The sequence below is a fragment of the Empidonax traillii genome, unplaced genomic scaffold (assembly GCF_003031625.1).
Source record: "Empidonax traillii isolate 1590-97213 ecotype Southwest subspecies unplaced genomic scaffold, ASM303162v1 scaffold143:size1492093, whole genome shotgun sequence".
Taxonomy (NCBI): Eukaryota; Metazoa; Chordata; class Aves; order Passeriformes; family Tyrannidae; genus Empidonax; species Empidonax traillii.
This window is the reverse complement of record NW_020955336.1, coordinates 881,572-900,135: the sequence shown is the minus strand read 5'-3', so window position 1 is coordinate 900,135 and position 18,564 is coordinate 881,572. Positions and strand designations below refer to the sequence as shown.

The window sequence follows — 18,564 nt, the reverse complement described above, 5'->3', positions numbered from 1 at the left end:
AGAAAACAAAGCCCCTCTAGAATCCTATTTCACTTCTCACCAGTACATCAGAGGAAAGAAGTTCATCACAGAACAACAGAAAATTAAACAACAAACCATTTCTTTTGCCACTGCATCCCAATAAAATCTTTCTTCAGGTTAACTGGGCCTGTTAATCATCACAATGCAGACATTTGAGCCAAAGGTTTCAGGAATGCTGTTGTTTCTGAAGAACCCTTCTTATGCAAGGGCTCTAACCACCCACACTGCCTCTTTTTTCAAGAAAACTGCCATTACATAGGTAGAAGCCCTTGCTCACTCTACAAACAGAGATAAAAAACACCCAAAAAGCAGCATGTTACTGTCCTGGCTGACAAGTCCCAATTAAATCAACAATGAAGAAGCAACTTACGGTATCAAGAGGGTGGAAAACTTTCATAGTAATTGATATATATTGTCTGGCTGGTTTGAGATTTAGCAGTATAGCACACACAGCCTCCATCTCATTCTCTTGAGCCAATGACCCCAGAAGATGAGCCTTAAGCATTTTAAATATTTAAGTATTTTTAAAACTGACAAAAGGAGCCACCAAATGCTGAAGAGGCCTCTTTAAATCCTGTAGCTGCATGCAATAAAAGCTGACAAGTTATTAAATTAGAAATATATCTGAAAATACAGATGTGATTTCCGAAATTCACATTAAAAAGAAAGTAACTTGAGGATACTAAAATGATTAGCTGCAGAGATAGACTGAGGCAAGAATTGTTCTGCCTTCTCATAAAATTTACCTAGAAGTTAACTGGAACAGGAATTATAAATCAGAGAAAACAGCTATAAATAGAAAGGGGTTAATCATTCAAATGTCTATTCCCATGACAAGAATACACTAAAGAGTCTAAGTTTTCTATCTTTTAATATGATGCTTTAAAAACACTTGAGCTGCTGTATTGCAGTCTGCCTCTACCTACTTTTTAAGAATAATTTCTCTTGTATTTTTTTTAAATGCAGCAAAGGAGATTTACTTTCAATAAAAGCATCTGCACAGCCAGCCAGTAGGCAAATCAAGTCTGTGCCTCAGCTGGAATCATTATATGCAGTAGCTTAAATGGATCTTTTTTAATGGGGTCACTTAAAACACATTTACCTTTTCTCCATTCTAATATAAAGCACATAAAAAGTTATTTGCTATCCATTTCAACTACCAGAGTTGCTACAAAGTACTTTTCAATTAAGTGCTTGCATTTACCCTAAAGTAGCACAGAAACTTGGAATCATTAAGGTTGGAAAAGGCCTCTAAGATCGTTGAGTCCAGCTGTTCCTCCAGCACTGCCGAGCTCATCACTAAACCAAATCCCCAAGTGCCACATCTCCACGGCTTTTAAATCCCTCCAGGGCTGACAGTTGACATTATATTTGCTCAAGGACATAAACACAAGAGAAGTTTACCACTCAAAGACACCAAAGAAAGAAGAATTGCCTCATCCCCGACGCCCAGCTGAAAACACACCATGATAACCAAACATCTCAGAATTCCCCCAGCAGCCGTGTGACACACCTGGAAATAGCAGCCAATTATTACAAATCCCCAGCCAGTGCTTTACTCACAGGATTTCTCACCCAAGTAAATGAATGCTGAAGCTTTTAATTTAAACAAAATGGAAAAAAGGAGGAAAAGGTCCAGAGAGGAGTTCTTTATTTAAAATGTAGAAATAGATAAGGACTTTTGCCATTTTGTGGCGAATAGCAAATCGAATATAAAGTCAGTTGTAATCCAGTATATTGGCAGTGACTGAAATTATGACAGCATCCAACATGTGCATTCAGCTTCAACAGATACAGAGCTGCTGCAAATCTTCAGGAACCACTCATGATGAGAAAAGATGAGGAAAAGGCTTGATTGTGGTCTTAACATTATTTCTAACTTTTTCAGTTGCATCTTTACACTCTTGCAACACTTCTCTTTACTGAAGAGCTCTGTTCCTACTAAATAATCTTTCCTTTTTATGCAGTACTTTTCTGCTATTCTTAATCACTGCAGCTCCTCACACACCAGATTTATTTACAGCACCCTAGGGAAGCAGAAATCACTAGCTATCAAAACAGACTGCCATGTGAAAACAATTTTTATGTACTTGTGTTAGCTGGACTCTAAGAACTTGTGCAGAACCACATTTGAGCATTAAAAATGGTACCCTCACACTTAAAACAGTGATTCATTAAAAAAAATGCTGTTGTTGTTATTATTATTACTCGGGTAAAAGCAAAGTCAGATCATTATGCTGAGTTTTCTAAAACTTTCACCATAACTAGAGATCCCTTAATTCAAGTGTAAATAAACATTTTAAATAAAAATATTACTCCCCTGCATTACTACCACTAGTAGTACATGTAAAAATGTATTTCTGAAGTACTGGGGGAGTAAAACTGGCCTAGCATGAAGACTCCCATTATTCTACACAGATTAATACACACCTCAATAGTGATAACTCTAAACATATTAGAAATTTTGCCAGAGTTTACACATGGTTTGTAATAGCTTATAAACATAATAAAACTTAAAGTTAGTTGTGTAATTGGATGCAAATTATCAAGATATTATAGACAGGGTTTTTTTTATTTTTAATAAAATATAAAAGGACATTTTTCAAAAGCATTGTCTCCATCTTACATGGATATCAAATATCAGCCTACCAAGCACAGATAATCGGTCCCTCTTCATTTTTATTATTAGCAACATAAAGGAAAGTCTCTTTTTTTTGCTAGCAAGTTTTGTGCCAAAAATTAATGCACCATTTGCTGCTGACAATCTGCCAAACTAATGTTTTCCTTCACTCAAGGGGGTTCAGAAACTACTACTCACTTTCCAGTCAGCATTTATCACAGATTTCCTAATAAATCAAAACAAGACAGCTCTTCCCCACACACAGACACGCACCTCTTCACACCTAAGCCATTACTACAAGTAAATAACTTCAAATATTTCAGCAGATGTAGACAAGTGCTCTTTACCTCCTGATATCATAGCTCAGTCCTAATGTCATGCTGCACACGGTGCTTCCACTCAAACTCGACATAAGAAAATTGACAGAATAAAATCACAAAAACATTTAGGCTGGAGAAGACCCTTGAGAGAGAGTCCAACCTTTAATCCAGCACTGCCAAGCCCACCATTAAATCATGACAGCCAGTGCCCCATCTGCACATCTTTCAGACACCTCCAGGGATGGTGACTGCCCCACTTCCCTGGGCAGCCCGTTCCAGTGCTAGATAATGCTTTTGGTGAAGAAATTTTTCCTAATATCCAATTGCTTGCTACTTGGGAAAAGAGACTGAGCTTCACCTCCCTACAACGTCCTTTGAAGTAGTTGTAAAGTTAGGTGGTTGCAAAGATGTTGTAAAGTTGTAAATCAAGTTGTGGATGCCTCATTCCCGGAAATGTTCAAGGACAGGCTGGATGAGGCTTGGAGCAAACTGGTCTAGTGGAAGGTGTCCCTGCCCAGGGCAGGGGGTTGGAACGAGATGATCTTTAAGGTCCCTTCCAACTCAAAAGCATTCTGTGATTCTTCATTTCAAATCTTATTTCCTGCTGGGGGGGGGATTTTGTTTTGTAGATATCCATTAATTAATAAAGGACTTAATTCTTGTGCCTCCTTACATTGTGAGGCTGCCCTTGCAGGTGCCCATACAGACTGGGCACGCAAAGATGCTCTGTTCTCTGGTTTACTGCTGTCTGCACACCAAGTACTAACTCTTCTTTGCCTAGAGCATCCCTGGTTATGACTTGGACAATCCTCCTTAAATATCTTCAATGATGTCTTGAATTGCACCCTTAGCAGGGCACAGAGATAATCAGAGAGTAAATTCAGAGGTCCTCCTCTGTGTTAGGTAAAACAAAAGGAGGACACTCAGCACTGAAGGCCAGAAATAGAAGTACTCCAAGCCCACACTATGTGCAGTGGTCTGAAAATGCCACAGGCCTTGCCTCCCCTAGCAACACCCATGTAAGTCCAAAAGGGACCTGGAAAAAAAAAAAAAAAAAAACAAAACTCAAACATCTGTTGAGAATGAACAATATTTCCAGCCATCTTCAAGCCCCAAAATGCAGAGGACCCAAAACAGCCCTCCCAGCATCACTTGTACCACGCCAGCCCCTCCATCTCCCTGTGCACCTCGAGCCTGACTGCCAGCCCACAGCACAGCAGGTCACTCCTGTCCTAGTCTGGACTCATCTGGGACGTTCCTTCTCCCCACAGTTGCCACCAGGGAGTTCTTTCTTCTAGAGATTCTGTTCTACAGAATATTACACTTTGTAAAGCACAAATTATTTCTGACACATCCTCAGGACGGGACCCCATAGGCACTGCAAGGAGCAGTGGCCTCCAAGAACCAGCAGTGTGAAAAGACAAGGCACTAAACAGCGCAAAGACATGATTAACACAGAGGTTCTTAATTTCTTTGGGGGTTGAGAGGGAAATAATGGGGGATCTGGGAGAAGGAATAAGCCAAGAGTAGTATACTTGGTGACACACTGAAAGAAGAAGGAAAAAAAGTAAAAAATCCAGGGACACTAAAGGTAGATGAAGTGGAAAAAGTACAGGCACAAGGACCAAAGTACTTTTCAAAACCAGAAAAGGAATCTGAGGCATGAAGCCAATCAGGAAGGGGATACAGTGCCCAATGCAATTTTCAAATAACATTTCACGTGGGCCTTTCTACTGCATCAACTTTGTACTTAGCTTTTTGAGTTTCTGCTGACATTTACCTTTATTTACCTGGTTCTCCCCTGTACCAATGTGTGTGTAGGCACAAATCACAGGCTGGCAAAGCACAGCCTTCTGGAGGGCACAACACTAAACAGCAATACTCACACCACTGACAGAAAACCATCACCCTGCAGTACTCAAGGGCAGTCTTTTGGCTGCCTTTTGTAGTGACACAAATGTAATCAGTTTTTGAAATCAACTATGCTTCATATTCTTCTGTTATTAACATTCTATACTAATGAACATAGAATTGTTAACTGAAAATAACACAGCACATTTCAAAATATCATCTTTTCTTAGAAAACAAAATGAGGCACCAATATCAAAATGCATCTCTCAAGCTCATTATTTACAAAAGTTAAAAAAGTTATTGCTCAATTGGTGGCTCCCATAAGAACCTCTAGCACTAAAAAATGGTGTGTGTGTTTTGTTTTTTTTACAGTATTTTTACAATATTCTCCAAACCATCTACCTACTCTGACTTTTCAGCTGGTTCTAGTACTCTAGCTGCATGCAAACACGTCTTCCACATTAAACCTGTCACAAACCCACTTGACAGCAGGACTCTGAGCCTCTTAAAATGTCAGGTTAATGACACAGAACACCAGCTATTGCACATTCCACACAACAGCTTTCATAAACAAGTATTTCACTACTCTGTTACAGACGCCTCCTGTGCCTGCAGACAGCAAAGGACTTTCAGAAACACTAAGAATTAGCAAATGCTTCACAGCAGCACGGTACCATAAACCTAAAGACACACCAATATTCTTAAGAATTCTTATGAACTGACAACACCAACCACAGACACTCACATGACTTCCACAAAACTGTTTATCTACCTCTACCAGCCACACAAGCTGTGCCAAAATTGCTGCCAGCTGATGCCAACTCAAAGCTAACATCTTCTAACTCAACTTTAAATCCTCTCATAGGGTTGTGGCTTTTTTTTTAATTCCAGAGGATATATCGTGCCTGGGGTCAAGGAGAGGACAGGAAGAACTCAAAGTGAGAGTGAACACTGCACCTCCTAATGGACTACACATCACCTTAAATGTCCATTAGTTCCCAATTAACACACGAACAAAAGCCTCTGCCTTCTGCTCTGGGTACAAGAAATCGAGGAAAAAGCCTGGGAAGAACATAGTGAAAAGAAGTTTAGACTCTTAAGCCTAAATCTTTGGTGGTCCCCAGAAGTGAACACCAAAAGAGAGTCACGAGAACATGTCAGTCACTGTCACCTTGTCACCTCTTACAAGTAGATCCTTGCAAAGAGGAAAGAAAACGTCACACACGGGCACAAAAATCACACCCATGGCACAGACTTGTTTCCATTACAGGGTATATCTTTCCCATTCAATCATCATAGTTTCTGGAACACAGGAAAAAAAGTGTTTTCATACAGCCACTGGTGAATTAGTAAAAGATCATTTACCAACCTAATATGGGAAGTAAAACTCTTCAGCGTTGCAGCAACACGTTGAGCTAAGCTACACAAGCATAAAATCAAACATCAGTATATCTGATGGAATTCTTTTAAGATACCTTGACAAATTCACAAAGCTGTTCTAAAAAATCAGAGCAACTACTACAGCTAACAGCAAGATGTTCTAGAAGTAGAAGGGCACCCTTTACAATCCAGTTCCATAGTAAAATGTTAATGCAATACTGCTTATCAAAAATAGGCAAGTTGAAAAATTTTGAAAGAAACTAAAGTAAGTTGTGAGTAGCAAATTTATATTAAGTGTATTTTGCACTGAGAGAAAAATTACAGTACTGCTAATTCTTACGCTCTTTCAGCAGTAAATACATTTACATATGTAGTACGTAAAGACAAGAAGTTCCTCTTGAGTTCAACTACTGAACAATTTTTAGTCAAGAGTACATAAGGTAAGAAACTAAATATTTGAGGTTCTCACAGCTGCCCTCCTCCCTTTTTAATGCAACTGAAAAAGTTGCCCCCACCTGCCCCATCCCCCCACCCCAGGTAACAGCCAAAGCTGTGAAGTGGAAGTAACGAAGAAGGTACCCGAGGACAGCCCAGATCCTCTATTTGTGCACAGCCGGTTTTCTGACAGGCTGTCTCTGTAGCACAGTAGAAATTACACTCGGGCTACCTAAAATTGGTAAAGCCAAACCAAGTAACAATGTACACACACACAAATTATCAGCAGGGGAGCAGAACTGCCCCGATCCCGCCCCTCAAAGGAAGCTTTTCTTGACTCGTCAGTGTCACTCTTTGTTTCTTTAATCTTCTGAAGCCAGTATGTAAATTCAATTATGTTGGTAGCTAGAAATCCACAAGCATTTGCACATCAGGGCCTCTTCTGCAACTCTTAATGTAGGCAAATGAAACCACATTCCTGAATTTATTTCCACCAAGGGTTGAGATTAAAAGATCTACACATGTAAATTTGACAGACTGTAACACCGATTGGTCTATGTTGTTTATAAAGTACCTGGTACTTCAGGAATTCTACAGATACGTGTAACCTTCACTTTGCAGCATCTCCAACTCTTGAATTTTCAAAGAACCACCACCTGGTTATCTGCAGTTCATTCTGGACCCTAGTTGTGCACCTCACCAAAGTCCTCATAATCTGAGGCACAGGATTTGAGATGAGTGTAACACAACGTGTCTTACCCAGGGGTAACAATTTGAGTAAAAACACACATTTACAAAGAATAACCCCCAAAAAAGAAAACCCAAAACAAACAAGCAAGCGTCTCTATGCAACTGTGTGCATGATGCTCGTTTCAGACTCTTCTCTCCGGGACTGTTTTCACAGAAACTGCCACTTGTGCAAAGGGACAAACTTTGTAACTTAACGGTCTGCTGCTCCCGAGAGTGGAAAATCAGAAAACCCTCCTCTAACCAAAGCAGCCCCGTGGACTTTGAATAAATACAATGCCACATTCTACAGCCCAGCAACCCCAGTTATTTATTTTGAGATAACCAGTGGCAACTTTTAAAGATCCAAGGGCAAAACTTCCACGTGTATCTCCAGATCTGTGAAAAAGCACTTAAGCTGCTTGAACTCTGTGCCTCTGTCACTGAAACACAATACCAGCTTTCTAGCTAACCAGCCAAAACACCAGCCTGCATTTCCACCCAAATTCTAAACAATAACAGTATTTTTCCTGACCCCTCCTCGTGGTATATATAGCAATCTAACAGCTTGTATTTCCACTGGACTTTGGTTTTAAATTACTTGCAAAAGAGAGCACATTGCAGACATATGCAAACTTACTAAAGGGAAAGGAGCAGTGGAGCAGGACATATTCTCTCTTTACTCCATCACAAAAACCAAAGAAAGGTTTTTTTATTTTTTTTAAGAAGGCTTTCCTACACTAGAAATTGGAGTTCTGCCAAAAGTCCACAGACAATTGGAGAACCAGAGAACTTATGACATCAGATATTCCAGGGAAATTAAACCTGACTTAACAGAAGTGATTTTTACTCAAGAATAACAGATATTTAAATAGACAATCAACAAATATATTTTAAGACCACGCAAAAAAAGTTTAATCAATGTTAAAAACCAGACCCAAGCATGTTTTCAAATAAATCCACACCAAAACATTCTTGATGTTACCAATATGCCTGACACTCTAAAAAAGGTCAGTAAAACAGTTACCCACAAATTTCGGTTCAATGATCTTTTTCTGATTCCCCACTCTTTTGAAAAGCACTGCTTGCTGGAATGAAACTTTCATAGCCTGAAAAACCACCATCAGTCTGAACTGAAGTTTCTAGATCAAAGTTTCCAAGTGACCTGGTGATTGATTCCCCAGTCACCTTAATGCATTCCACTAGACTTCACAACCCTTTGCCAAGCATATGGATATTCAATATTCCTTTAGATGCAATTTTCCTAGAAGCAAACAAGTTATAAAATTTTATTTCACCTTTTAATTCTGAAGATGTACAGCTGTGGGAATCTCTAGCTAATAGTGTAAACCACAGGCCAGTCAAATTTCCATGACATCCTTCATGTCATCTAACTTCAAATCCTAAATTACAGTCAGGAAAACATAAATAATGTGTTGCTGGGGTTTCTAGTAATGCCCAGCTTCAGTAACTTAAGCCCGAATAAACTTCAGTATCAGAGTAACAGCAATATGGACTTAGAGAGTACATAACATTTACAGTTACGGCTACAATTATCAATTCCAAACGAAGAAAAACCTCACCAATGTGTCTGCTGACAAGAATACATACAAGAAAAGACTGTCAATGCATAAAGTCCTGGGGGAAAAAAAAAAAAAAACAAACCAGACCAATAAAAACTAAGCTTTCTGGATTTTGGAAGGTATCCAACATGAGTCCAACCACACACGTGTTGGAGCTAGACAACCAGCGAATCTGGCATGAAAGGTTTCCGTTTCTCTTTCAGGAACTCTTTGGGACTAATGAAGATTTATGCCCCCCTTTCACAGAAAGAGCTCCCCGTCTGCCGAATAGTTTAGTTGTCTGTTAAAAGAGCACAGGATGCCTGTACGCTGCCAAAGTACCGCGCCGGGCTGCACAGAGCGTGGGCATCTGACTGGAAACACATTTCCGAAATACTGCTTTGCCATACAAATTCCTGCGGTTCGGAAGGAAAACAACGCTCAGAAACCCGACTGGAAACAACTAGGAGCATCGAGACACCTAAACGCCACTTAAAATTCACTGAGCGACCACAGAGAGCTCTCAGCTGGGGAAAAAAAAATATATATATATATAAAACATTGAAAAAAAAATCAGCAGGCAGAGCGCAAAGCTCGTCCGGGAACGCTCTGGGGGAAGCAGGCGCCGCACACTCAGGGACGGCCGAGCCCGTCCGAGCGCCGCCGAGCCCCGGGGCAGCGGAGGGAACACGGGCTCCCAGCGCTGCCCCGCACCGGGAGGGGTCCCTGGGTCGCACCGTGGGCTCCGATGCCGCCGGAGCCGCGGCCCTGCCCGGCTGAGCTCAGAGCGGACGGGCCGGGGAGCGCCGCGCACTTGTTGCGGGGCCGTTCCCGCCGCGCTCTCTCAGGGCCGCGCACAAAGGCGCCCGCCGAGCCGAGCGGAGCCGCCGCCCGGCCCGGGCCCCTTTCCGCTGCCAAACGGCCGCGTCCCGCCGAAACTTCCCCCGCGCGGTTGAGCAACCTCCGTGTCGCAACTGGAGCAGCGCCTCTTCCTGCGGAGCGGGGCGGGCGGGCACCGCCAGGAGCCGGCGGCGGCGGCCGAGGGGAAGCCCCGGCACAGCCTGCACCGCCCGCCCGTCCCGCTCCGCGTCCCCGGCGTGCACCCGCGGCACAGCGCAGCGCTCGTCCCGCACACCCACCTGTCCGCACGGCACAGCGCTCGTCCCGCACACCCACCTGCCCGCGCCGCGGCCCCGCCGTGTCCCGTCCCGTCCGCGCCGCCCCAGCCCAGCCAGCGCGGCGGCGCTGGCGCCAGCGGGGAGCGCTCCCTCGGCCGGCACCGGCCGCTGCGCCCCGCCGGGGTTACCAAGGCGATGGCTTCGCCCTCGGCCCGGCGCCGCCAACCCGGGCCGGGCTTTCGCTATCAGACCGCGGCCGGCGGCCAATGGCACGGCGCGTCCCGCCCCTGCGGCCGCTCCCCTGCCCCGGCAGGGACGGCGCTGGCCGCGCCTCCGCCGGGATGCGGGTCTGGCGGCGAAAGGGGGTCTCCTGTCCGCCCGACCCCGCCAGGCCGAGCCGCGGGGCCGCTGGCGAGACCTCCCCCGAGCGCTCCCGCAGCGCTCCCAGCTCGGGCCGCAGCGCAGTCCCACCGCCCCCGCTCGCCTGGCGCTCCCCGGCCGCGTCTGCATCCGTAGCGCCCCGCAAAGCTGCTGCCGCACACCCCGCACTGCCCTCAGACGGAGGACAGGGGCAGCCACTGCCTGGCAAGGAGGAAAGGGCTTATCAGTGACCACCTTTCCTTTTTGGAAATCAGCAGGGAAGACTTCATTATAGCAGCTTACTGCCTTGCCAATGACTTCTGTAATACATCCTCTTTTCAAGAGTCGGTGTTAGGAATAATTGCACGGTAACTAGAACGTTTAAAAGGACGTGTTTTTCTAAGGCTTAAAAGAAGTAGTCAAAGAAAAGCAAGGTGCAATGTAACCGGTAATGAAACAACTTTTGCATGCAGCGGGCTGTCTCCACCCACTGAAATCAGCAGCAGCATTCCTGCTGCCTTTAAAGAACACAGGGCGAGGCGTAGCACATTCTTGTCCACAAAGAGTACGATCATATTATGCATATCTTAACATCCCTACGCTAGTAATCATGCTATATCATTAGTCTTGTCTATTTTAGTCTGTTCATTTTTCCAGTTATTCCAGTTTTGAAAGTACATGGATTTACTTCCTCATCAACTTCACTTACCGATTCTCAAGGCGCTAAAAACCCATTAAATTTAGATCAGAAAATACCTAGGGGATGTTTAGTTGTTTGTTCCAAACCAACCAACCAACCACAACGTGTATTACCTACAAATCTACGGGAAGGACAATGATCTCCCCATTACTTCAGCAAATGGGAATTTTGCATGAATGGTGAGCGTACAATGCTACATCCTGGCAAATCTCAGTGGAAGGGCAGAAGTTAATGAGAAATCTTGCCTACCATGTGTCAGTCGCCTTCACAGCCTCTCTGTTGTGTGTATCAATTAACAGTTCCCCTTCCTGCTAAAAGCAGTTTCTTTCCAGTTCCTTTAAGGCCGCTCATTGTTCCTGAACATCATGTTGCTTCTTCACGCCACAGAGTGTGGTAACTTCACTTGACTTCCTTTCCTCCTGCAAAAAGAAAGCCAATACATTTCAAACGAAGCCGATTTATCAAGGCAAACATACCACTCACACGAATGGATCATGTCCTATATAATGAAGTTTAGTTCAGCATACTGAGCCACTTGTCTCTTCCGTTTAAAGTTTCCATTGCTACTGAAATAGATTTCTGAAATATATGGTGTTAATGAAGTACAGTAGTGCAAAAAGTCCCAGATATGCAACTTTTCAAATCGTTTTAATACTTGTGGTTCTGACATTAGGTATTCCAGATAGTCTTGGCTTAGATATTGAGACCTTGGCTTGCTAGCTGGCCTCACTGATGACAAATGGGTTTGTGCCTGGAAAGGCTAGATAATGTTTGCTTAGAAAAGCGCTATTTACTCTGGATCTTGTGACATTAGGTTGTTGTTCCACAGGATCCAGTGCACTCTTTGTAAAGTGACGTGAGTGGTTCACTAGGCTAAGCAGAGGGCTACAATCCAGAAGCTTAAAAATCTGTTTACTCTACTGCCATCTCTTCAATTGAATAATGATGCCCTGGAGTGTCTGTCATCCATACAGTTCCATGTAGTTAAAAACTGTCTTGCATAGACAATTTCTGCCATAACTGTGAATAGAATGCAATGAAACCTGCCCACACAGAGCTTTTCTGCAGGGTTGTAATCCCTGATTTCAAATTTCCTTTCCATTTTCTGTTTTAACGCCTCCAAATACAATATCAGTATTTAGCAGGGGGAATAAAGAGATCTTAATCAGTTGTTATTAACATTTTTCAGATTACAGTCGCTCAGCTTGCATGATATTTATGTTACTGTCACACATGGAGTTGTTATTGAAAGAGTGTGCAATAAGGAAATCTTAAAGAAATGTTTTTGTACCCTATGTGGCAGCAAAAAACCCCCAGACTTTACATATAATTTTAATTTTCAATTTCCTTATCTTCAGATTCCCTTCCCACCTCCCTTCACAAAACAAAAAAGGTTCTATTATTCTCATCCCCCAGGCTATTGTTACATGTGTTCTCAATACAACAAAGGGGTTTTGTCTAAAAAGGCTGGATCTGAGTCATGTCTTTGCATGTGAAACAGCTGTACACCTAAGGCACATTCTTGGTCACTTGAAAATGTGTCACTTCCAGCGTTCTGGGCTTGCATTATTTGAGTCCTGTGTCACTGCAGTGATCAGAAAAAAGGAACTAAGTTATCTGTGTATCTGCAAACTCCAGAGGACAGTGGCAGCAGACCCAGAGAGAGAAAGAAAATGCAAGTGGAAATGCCACGTTACGGATGTTTGGCCTAAGGAAGAAAAAGTCAATCTGAAAAATAACGAAGTTACTAAATCTAAAGTACAATGATCCAGAACACAGCAAAATACTGGGCAGGAGATGCTTAGAAATCATTCACTACAAAACTTAAATACTCATAGCAACTTGCTACTGTCTGATACTGTGACACAATGGCAACATCTACAAACCAAGTTATCTTTGTGTAGTTAATGCACAGGAATGTTTGGTGGTGAATACAGAATAACATGAGAATCTCTCATCAGTATTTCTTTTCTTCAAAAAAAAAGAAAAGTTATGTTCAAAACTGTGTGAGCAATAGCAGAGAGAATAATGGTCACTTTACACTGCATGGTCACCCCTTTGTCAGCTTGCTGACAGTAGTCATCCCAATAAAAGGCTTTAGAATATCTTGTGTATGACAAATAAGTTGTGTGCCTCCTCAGTAGTCACTAGAGGAAAGCCAGTCTGGATTATAGCATTCAGGCTTATTAACAAAAATTTCATCTCCCCTTTTCAGTCCCTCTTTCATCTATACTAGAAAAAATATGTCCTCTGTCACCTAAGGTAGCAGGTTGTTACTATTTGGAAGATAAAATCATTAGCCATTGAAATTTAAGATGTGTTAATAAACAAGTCAATAATTCTGGTGTAACTATTTCAAGCCATGTGTTTAGTAAAATAAATCACAAGAACCAGGCTTAACTGTCAAAGTCTATATATAATCTCCTAAAAAAGAAAAATACTAAGAGGTTCCCAATATGTGATTTCATGCCCCAGGTTAAAGTAGCGCAGCACATAGAAATGATATGACAGAAGATAAGGAATGTGGATAGCATGGTCCTGTAACAGCCTCAGCTGCTAAATAGAAACTGGTCTGCTGGCCTGGACCTTCCCCATTTCTGCAGTTGTTTGACAGACCACTGTGAAATCCAGGCTGGCCATTGCCATGAGTGTCTCTCAGGGTGCACCGGTAAGTGCCAATGGCACGGTGAAGAACTCTGTACAACACACCAGCTCAGTTTTGCAAGCACAACATTCCCTCAGAGGTGCTCTGTATTGCAGGTTGGTCCCTGTTCCAGTGCTTGCACCAGCATGTGTGTCTATTGTAAGCTTCCCTTTGTGTCTCACGCTGACTGTGGGGAAGGGGGAGGCAGCAGCAAAGAATGGGCTGAGTGACATTCAGGACAGGGCTGCAAATGCAGATGTCAGACAAAATGGATGCTGAGTTTGGCTAGTGAAGCAGCAGCCTGCAGCAAGAACAAGAACTTTTAACAGTGCTTTGCTAAAACAAGTTATTTAATACGATTAAAATTCAGTAGAAAAGTTCTGAGAACTTACAGCATAGGTACGGGAGCCAGAGAGGCCAAGCCCCCTGCTGACTGCAACAGTCCCTCAAAGAGCCAATAGCACTCAGACCCGAACAGTCACCATCCTGGCACTTCACTGTTCTGTTCCACCTACTGAATTCCATGTCTGAGGCCTCTCATTTAAAAAGTTAAGTCTAACTGAAAGAACACACAGCCACTTGAAATAGAGGGCCTCTTCCTCAACCTCCCTGACCTCCCTGGCCGCTGCACCACACCAGAAGTAACAGCACATTAGCTGATGCACCCACCAGGGCAGACTCAGCCCTGCTGTAATGAGTGGGCTCAGTTCCTTCCCCTTTTCCCGCCCAGGCAAGCTGTGTGGGGTGGTGTACAGCAGCAGGTTCCAAGCTGGAGAGAGGCCTTACCCCACCAAAGCTCTCCATCTGGAGCACCAGCTTTGCTTGGGATCACACAGAGCGTGACTGCTTCTCTTGGGCTCCCTAAATCTGGGCTGTGGACTGGGAAATGGCAAAGGAGAGTCCCTCTGCACTGAGGCTGCGAGTGTGCCACTAAAAGTTGGGAGCTGAACCCCCCTGCCCTACCCTGTAAATCCACACGCAGAAGGCACATCATCATATTGCCTCCAAACACAGGAACTCTGTGGTCAGGAGCTCTTAGGCAGGCACTTTTAAACGGTAGCATTTTGATCAACTTATGCCAATTCTATTGTAATAAAGCAACAAATTTTTAATAACACTTATCTGTAGAGAAACTGACTGAAAGTCCTTACTTTTCACTAATTCTGTATTACAGCTGATGTATATTTTTCTGTGTCTGTTCTGGTTTCTGGGTATGGTCACACTTTACAAGACAGATTGCTCGTGAGCTGCGTGGACAACCATCTTGTATCAGCCAGTGAAGACAAAAACACTGCTCAGAATTAGAAAGAGTAAGGTCTTTACAACAATCAGCAGCATCCTGAAGTGGCCAACTGACTTTCCTGCTGCGTTCTTTCTTTACGTACAAATAACTCTACATAGCCTTTCATTTTTCCAGTTTCCTAATACAGACTTTGCAACAATAGTTCCATCAATGCACAACAAATTCTTTCATCCAAAAGCCTCTTGAATGGCTACTGCCTAATGTAACAGGACTTGTGTCCACATTTAACCTCACACCCCACACAGGCAAGTCTGCCACCAGCTATTATCCCCTCTGCCCACTTTGGGTCTGAACTCATACCCAATATTAACATACTTTTGTAATAAAAGGCAGCTCTGGATTGTTAGAATTGCCAGGTTTTGGACAAGGCACTGAGTTCCCTTGTGTTATTTCTACTGACTTTTCTAATCAAATACAAAGATCCCATGACACATTTTGATAAAAAGTAGGGCACAGCCGGCTTATTTATTCTTTTACTAAAAATAGGCTTCAATGTCCAGCAAGTTGTAATGTGTGAGATAGCACTTCAAGTGTAACAGCTGCTGTACCTGCCTCGACACATCTGTGTTACCAACCCCTCTTTGCAATCTGCTAATTGTGAAAATCAAACATCAGGCTTCACAATCACTTTAGTAGTTCCTTTTTGCTAAAATTCTTACTAGGGTTAGGCTACCCAGCAATTGAAAAAGCAATAAAATACCTTCTCATCCCTAAAGGAGGAATTTCTGACACCCTTCCCAGCACAGCACTGCACGTTTTAAATCTCTTGGGTTAATGGCATATTACTATTCTCAGCCAGAGGCAAAGACTGGGAAGAGATTCATTTCAGGAACTGGAACACAAATGGTTTAAAGAAATCCATATCTCTCCTACCTTCTTTGCATATTTATTTTCTAGCTGGCCTTTTCGTTAAGGCGAATCTGATAACAGAGCAGATGTGACAACTGTGAAAACGAGTAATGATCAGGAATACTGTTGAGTCTGTCACAATTTCTAATGATTGTGGACATGGAGTACACTGCATTATTTCAGAATTTGGCCTCGAGGAGACTTTCAACTGATGCTTTGTCAAGTTTGCTTACACCATTTGTCCAGCCACAATGGTGTAAATCAGGGTTCGCAAGACTTCATTCTGTGTAGAACTGCCACAAGAGAGGAAGCACAGTCTTAATTCCTAAAAGCACACGGATGTAGTTATCCTTTGGGTCAAACATATTTACTGACCTGCAGTGCACAGTGCGCATCATCTCAGAATTCGGTCATGTGCCACTGTACTGCATTAACATTTCACTAGCCTATGGAAAACGCAGTCGCAATAATCTCATTGATCATCACACACTACTAGAAAGCCAATACATCTATACATAGTACATCTATCTATTCCTACAGAGCAAGGAAACTAAAAAAGGTGTGAAATTTTAAAAATAAGTAAGCACAGGAAAAATAACAAATACTATTTGCATCATCATTCCTCTAAAAATATCAATTCTTAGCTACAGATGAACTATTATTTTGAACCGCTACTTAAAATCTCAGATTTTAACCTCTCCCCTCTGGTGAACGTTTTGTAATTTTAATATTATTGATGAGTTTGTATTTTTAGAACAACTATCAAAAATCCATATATCTAGCAAAAAGGCATTCAAAAGGCATTTACAGATTTCTTATTAAGGATGTTTCAAGTTTCTAGATACTGTCTAACACTAATTCATAAGCATTTAATTTCAATGTTTATTTTGCTATAAAACTGCTTTTCCAGAATAAGATCAGTGCAAATAGAATCCTGAAGACACACTGAAATCAGTGAGAACTATTTACATTCAGTGCTCTGCTGGAACAGACTAAAACACTTCCATCTCACAGTTCTATTAATTGAACTTCTGATATCCGGAGCCCTGAGTCCCATCCTCAGACAAATAAACATTGTGACACATTTGGGAGCAGCATCCATGAAGTGTTATTACCAGGCACTGCACAACCAACGCAGCAGAGACTCCCAGAACGCCAGTACATTTTTTGAAGCAGTACTCTGCACAGCCTTTTCTTGCTAAACAGTCCAGTCATCCTGAACCAGGAAGACTCATGTTCCTAGGAATTATGTTTTAGACTTAGTTTCTCCAAGATATGTATGCATCATCTTCATTTTTCGTCCTCAAGAGCTAATGTTACCCAGCCTGGCTAGATGCCATCCCACACACACACTCACAAACTGTTGCAGCATCCGAGGACAAGTATATGATTATCCTTCCAGAACTAGAAACTAAGTCTGTTTTACTATTTTGGAAACTCCAGGCTTTGTGCTAAATCACTTTTTACATTTCCAGGTATTGAGTAACCAAATGAAAGTCTGTGTGTTTCTCCTGCTTTGTGTGACAATCTATCACAACAAGTCTGAAAGTTTCATTTACATGACTCACACACCTTTAGATTAAACACCTTTGCAAATGTTGCCAAGTCTCTGTTTATCAGAGCTTTGTCAGCAAAACAAATCATTCAGCAGGTGAATCATGAGATTACTGTCTGTGTGGATGAGGGAAGCAGAGAGATGCCAGCTTAACTTCACGCTTCCCAATCAATTTCTCCTTCACTGCATCACTGTGACATCGCTCATAGGAGCAGGGGAGGTCCCTTTGCCTTTTCCTCAACACACAGCCCATTTGGCTGCACCTCAGAAAGTCCTTTGGGCATGCCAGGAAAACTGACCCTTAAGTGGTTTGCTCAGGAGAGAGCACTTGCCTCCCTCTGAGAGGGAAAGTGGTGTTTCGTTTCCAGTATGAGAAATGCATCCATTTAAATGGCTCCAACGTTTAGTGTGTAGCTCTCCTGCTTGGAGGGGGCTCACAGGGGGCTTTTGTTGCAATTCTGCTCTACCCTGAAGGAAGACTGACAGGGTGCCAGTGCTCAGAGAGGGACTAACCATCTGGACAAGGTTAGGTCACCTTTGCAAGACAGCACATTCCAGCAGTTTGTAAAAATGTGGCTCAAGAACATTTTTATTCCTGGAATGTATCTCGCTGCCAAAGAAGGTAGCTGTGATCAGGAAAATATTCCAAGGGGAACAAACAAATTCTTCTGCAAAGCCATTCCTCCCTGCTCCACCCCAGTTGCCATTACACAAGCTGAATAATACATGTCGAGGTATTAAGTAACATGTAAACACTTCCAGTAAATGTTCCTGCTGTAGGCCTTGGCTCAACTGATATTGCTTTCCCCCTGTGATAATGGAAAAACAACTTCCTCAGTTCTTGTGCACCTAAAACTTAATATTAATGAAGCACTTCTCACCAATCACTGACTGGAATCTTCGTTCTACCCTATCTCCAAGATAGATTTTAAACCGCCTGAAAACTTCCCTCATGAATCCTTACTCAGAGATGGCCTTCTCTGAAAGCCTCTGATGGGCCTTGTATCCTGTGCAATGGGGCAACCTGAGGTCTCAAAAGTATTACAGTTCTGGTAATACTTTCAATAGCAAATGACAAGTTTCAATTGGAAACAAGTTGGGGTTTTCTCACACCACCAAG

The 18,564-nt window shown here is 42.7% G+C and overlaps 1 protein-coding gene across 3 annotated transcripts in view; it reads right to left on the bottom strand.

Annotated features, from left to right (window-relative positions):
* The window catches only part of PIK3CB (phosphatidylinositol-4,5-bisphosphate 3-kinase catalytic subunit beta), an 85,547-nt gene that overhangs the window by 55,088 nt on the left and 11,895 nt on the right, over positions 1-18,564 (bottom strand). For 2 of the 3 annotated variants that reach the window (XM_027884347.1, XM_027884350.1), the window contains exon 2: positions 11,343-11,512. The gene's annotated coding sequence lies outside the window, so the exon portion shown is untranslated. Of the gene's footprint in view, positions 1-10,091; positions 10,404-11,342; positions 11,513-18,564 lie in introns of those variants that run through there. The other variant, XM_027884348.1, reaches the window with a different exon arrangement.